The sequence below is a fragment of the Cannabis sativa genome, chromosome 7, assembly GCF_029168945.1.
Source record: "Cannabis sativa cultivar Pink pepper isolate KNU-18-1 chromosome 7, ASM2916894v1, whole genome shotgun sequence".
In the NCBI taxonomy this organism is placed as follows: Eukaryota; Viridiplantae; Streptophyta; class Magnoliopsida; order Rosales; family Cannabaceae; genus Cannabis; species Cannabis sativa.
Window position 1 is genome coordinate 18,769,156 of NC_083607.1, and position 5,473 is coordinate 18,774,628.

The window sequence follows — 5,473 nt, forward strand, 5'->3', positions numbered from 1 at the left end:
CGGACCAATGAGGCAATAGAAAAGATAAAAGCTAGAATGCTTGCCTCACAGAGTAGATAGAAAAGTTATGCATATCCGAAACGCAGAGATGTTGAGTTCCAAGTAGGGGACCATGTGTTTTTACGGGTATCTCCGATGAAGGGGATCAAACGTTTCGGGAAAAGAGGCAAGTTATGCCCTAAATTTACATGACCTTTCGAGATTCTCGAAAAGATAGGTCAAGTGACATACCGGTTAGCATTGCCTCCAGCTTTATCAGCAGTTCACAACGTATTCCATGTCTCGATGTTGAGGAAATACGTTTCAGATCCCTCTCATTTACTCAGTTATGAAAGCCTAGAACTGCAGCCAGATATGACTTACGAAGAACAGCCCGGTGCGGATCTGGATAGAAAGGATAAAGTCCTTCGGAATAAGACCATAGCATTGGTCAAAGTTCTCTGGAGAAACAGCAAGGTGGAGGAAGCCACCTGGGAGCTAGAGTCAGATATGAGAGCTCAATATCCAGAGTTATTCAGGTTAGATTTCGGGGACGAAATCCTTTTAAGGGGGGAATAGTTGTAAAGACCGCTTAGTTTAATTTGGAAATTAGCAGTTAATCACGTTTAATTATGAAATTATTTATAGCTATTTAAATAATTATTTGTACTGTTATTATTGAATTCTGAGATGCATTTTATGTCAGTTAGTAGTTTTCATAATTTTGCATTTCCGGTGCCCGGTATCATGGAACTCGGTGTTTGGCTCAGTAAAATCACAACTTAGTATGTCAGTAGTTTGGGACGGTTTATTAGACATTGGGAATGTCGGGAATGGCCGGGAATACCCCTTTAGTGTTATTTATGTTAGTTTAGTGTGGAGGGGCAAAATGGTCATTTTGCCCCATTGTTAGTTTGTCTTTTAGTGGATTTTAATTGGTGGAATTATGTGGTTTATTAGAGTATATGTTGGCTGAAGTAAAATAAGTTAGGTGGCATTTATTTCATTCGGTCAAAAATTTCAAAAGTTAGAAAATTGGTATTCAAAGGCTCTCTTTCTTTCTCTCCTTTCAGTTGTGAGCAGCTGGGTTTGGGGGGAAATTTCTCTTGGATTTCAAGCAGATTTTAGCATAGATTTGGACCTCAAGTTGTTGGTAAGATCCTTGTAGCTCTCCCTTTTAGTTTCTTGAAGAATTTTGATGAAATGATGATGTTTGCATGCATAGTTTAAGTTGTTATTGTTGCTGTGATTTTATAGTTGTTTGCAGAGGTTTAAGCTTGATTAATTGATGTTATTAAGCTGCTTGTAATGCTTGATGGTTAGGTTGTTAGAGTTGTGGAGTTTTTAGTGTAAAAGCTTAAGGTTTTCAAAGAGAAATTGGATTTTTAGTGGCTGTAGTTGTTGCATGAGTTAAGGTTTGTTTTCTGCAGTTTTTAAATGCTTGAGTATGTGATTTTGATCAAGGTTTAATGCTTGTTATGTTGTTTAGTCAAGTTTTGAGTTTTAGAACTCAATCTTTGACCTTTAATGGTGAATTGAGTTTCTGTGTGTGAAGCTCGGTTTTGTTGCTTTAGAAATGTTCTAGGGGTTATTTAGAACAGATCTGGAAGGTCTTATGTGATTTGGTTTGGATTTGAATGAGTTATGAATTTTTGGGTGTATCCTGCGAGGAACCGGAATTCCGGTTGTGCAACCGGAATTCCGGATGAGGGTCCAGGAATTCTCAGAACCGGAATTCCGGTTGTAGAACCGGTGTACCGGTTGGGGAATTTTCAGGAACCCTAGTTTTCCTCGTTTTTATGTTTTCGGGGTATTGCCATGCTTTTTATCGATAGGGTTACTTTTAGTTCCTAGTTTAAGTCCCCGGGAAGTGATTTAGCGTATCACTTATAGTGTTGTGATTTTTATGGTTTAGGAGCCTGTAATCCGCCGCGCAGATAGTTCCAGTCAGGTTGACCGGCACACCTGAATTCGGAATCCAGGTAAGATTAGTATAACAGTATGCATATGTAGATTACATGTTTAGCGTACATGTAGGAAGCCTGTTAGATTACATTAGATATGTATGTTGGCTTCGAACCATCCAACTGTGTCACATCGGTACAGGCTGGAGTATGATCAGCAGCCGGAGTATGACCGGTTCGACCGATTAAGCTGACACTGTATCACGCAGGTACAGGCTGGAGTATGACCAGCAGCCGGAGTATGACCGGTTCGACCGATCAGGCTGATACTTAGGTTGGTGGTTCCGTACTATTTGACGTATCACGTCGGTACAGGCTGGAGTATGACCAGCAGCCCGGTATGACCGGTTCGACCGATCAGGCTAATACTGTAACACGTCGGTACAGGCTGGAGTATGACCAGCAGCCGGAGTATGACCGGTTCGACTGATCAGGCTTTTACTTGTCAATAGTACCGTCCCTATGAACGTTCAGAACTCAGTACCGTGTTGGACACGGCAGTAGGGGGACTCAGTATCGTGTTGGACACGGCAGTTAGGGTTATGGTCAGGGGTATGGGCGTCTGATCATGACCGAGATTTATGTATGAGTATTATTATGCTTTTCTTACTGAGTCTGTCGACTCACAGTGCTATGTTTATGTGTAGGTAAAGGCAAGGCTAGAGCTGATGGACCGTGAACGAGCCTATGAAGATTGTACATGTCGGGGCGGTTAGGCCTGGAGCGTACGATCATCGGGAGAGTGAGGCTATTTTTGTAACTAGTCGCTAGGCGACAAATATTTTGTATAGACAGTAAACTTTTGTAAATGGTTTTGTAATCGGGATCCCGATTATTTTGTATAAATATTTTACAAGTTTAATTAAAAAGCAAAAATTTTAAATTAATCACGTTTTCCATAAACCTCGTTGATTAGTAACGAGTTGCACAGCATGTTTAAAAATCACGTAATACGCCTATGTTAGTTAGGGTGTTACAATAAAGCCCTTGTTCGATAGATGCAACACACATTTGAACGTCATTTCGAGAAATGATAAAACCAAAACTCGAAAAATTCAATTTGTATTGTTGCAACTGTAAACATGAAACAGAAATCAAGTTTTTACTGAAATTTGGAATAAACAAGACATTGTCTAAATCCAAAATTCTGTTTTGAAATTTGAGTTTGGCTTTTCCTCTAACTCTAACCGATACCATTTTGTCATTACCAACTTTAAGTTTAACTCTCCAGATTTTAAATAATTCCAGTTTTCAAGCAATTGCAATGAACAATAGACATGGTTAGTAGATCCAAAATCAACAATCCAGATGGATTTGTCATTCTCTAAAATACATGATTAAAAAACTAAAGCATTACCATCGTTCTTAGTGTTCAAAAGTCTGAGACAATTTGATTTAAAATGTCCCTTCTGTTCACAATTAGAACATTGAATAATATGTCTGTTTAACTATTCTTGGATTGTTCTTATTGCTGGTACAATCTTTTGTGAAAGATAATCTGAGGAAGTGGAAACACTTTCTCTATTTTTCTCAACTGAGCCTGAAGTAGTAGGATTGTCGGAGGAATTATTCTCAATATGTTCAGCTTTCCTTTTGCCCTTATCTGCATTACTGGAGAAGGATCTCCATGTAAGTAACAATGTCCGTTCATAAGCACGCAATTCAGCGTCCAGCTTGTCTATGTCGAATGAGTTCCAATTGTTAGCAAGGAATTGGTTAAACTCAGGTGATAAGTTATTGAGAACAAAATGAACTCTCTGCTCTCCAAATAAAACAATTCCCAGCATAGCTGCTTTCCAGAATTTCATGTTCATCATGAGCAAGTGTGAAGTGATACTCTAACCAGGAGTCATCTTCACACATTGGAGTTCATTCCTAAAGGCATATTCTAGATGAGGATTGGGGTGTGGGTTGTACATTTTGACACTACAAATATTAATAAACAGAAATAAATTATTGGTTCAATTAAATTCATACACAAGTTTAGAAAATAACAAGTAAAGCAAATATATTTGCAAAAATACCAAAATAAAACATATTAATTATTTTGCAAGGTTTCCAACATAATGAAATATAGTGTCCCGGTAGGCGAGAGTCAAAGATAACATTAGTTGAATAGAGTAGTCAGCTCATCTAAAATGGACACCATTTTAGCAACCTTTTATTCGATCAAAATAAGAATCCAACGTTGTCTCGGTAGACGAGAGTCAAGGTTATTCTCATTTTATGAGCTTCCACCATTGTTTCATATTCTGTAAGTTTATTTCTAAGTAGTCACCGTAGGGGAGAGTCTAATAGAAACAAAAACTTACAAAATACTTATCATATGAGATCTTACGGTGTTAAATGCTTTCAACGAATAACCATCCATAAGGGGGACGAAGTCTAGCGTCTCGAGGTTATATTGAAAACAATTAACCATTGTAAGACCAACAATGGATCAAATATCTCTTTGATTAAAGCTCATTATTTAAAATAATGTATTTTTAATTAATCATTTATTTTAATCTATATATTTTAATAATGAAAATTACTTAATTTAAGTTGGTCCAAAATTAATTAAAAATTAATTTTCAACTTTAATTTAATTTTCAAACAATAATTTTGAAAATCCATTTATAAATGAGTATAAAATTTCAAAATTATATAAAATATAATAAAATAAATTTATGAAAAATATCTAATTTAAGTTGTTCTAAAATAACACAATTTTCAACTTAAATAATTTTCCAAAATTTAATTAAATATCAAATTAAGTATCTTGAACTAATCACCTTAATTTGAAAAATATTCTTATTTAAGTTGATCCAAAATTAACAAATTTTCAACTTAAAAAAATATTTTAAAGAATATCTGAATAACTAATTTCCTAGAAAATTCAACTTAGTTATTAATTTCAAAATATTCTAATTCAAGTTGATCCAAAATTAGTTTGAAAAACTAATTTTCAACATAAATATATTTTCTATGAAAATTCAAATAATTAAGTATCTAGAAGAATCTAATTAGTTATAACTTTATTTATTTAATTAAATACAAAAAAATACATCTAGTTTATCTTGAATTTGTTTCATTAAACTAAGTGTGTTTTTCTTTAATTAATTTCAAAATAATCTGATGAAAAATTAATTCCATATATTTTGAAATTAATTATGTTGCTAATCAATTTTATTAGGTTAAACTAGTTTAATTAACCTATTACTATTATTCAAATAAGGTAAATGGGCCTTCACAATTGGGGTTGTTCATGTGACGGAGGGCTGGGTTCAGTATGTCGTACCCACTACTAATGGCCCCCTATCTCTCACACAAGACCTAAAGGAGAGGAATTTAACCTTAATTTAAACAATTGTTTTTCATTGAATAGGCCCAATACTAATTGGGCCTAAATAAAATCTATCAAATGTGACAATTTTATTTAGCAACCTAGTCCATTTTAATTACAAAAATTAAACGGGCTCCCTATATGCATCTAAGCCCAAAGAAAACATATAAGCACATGCACACACTGATTTGGATGAATCCTATCA

General features: G+C 35.0%; 1 long non-coding RNA gene across 1 annotated transcript; it reads left to right on the forward strand.

The window, feature by feature from the left end:
• Positions 1-1,022: 1,022 nt before the first annotated feature.
• On the forward strand, positions 1,023-2,789 carry LOC133029171 (uncharacterized). Its single transcript, XR_009683357.1, has 2 exons — positions 1,023-1,132; positions 1,895-2,789. It is a non-coding gene; the product is annotated as an uncharacterized LOC133029171 (long non-coding RNA).
• Positions 2,790-5,473: the final 2,684 nt, after the last annotated feature.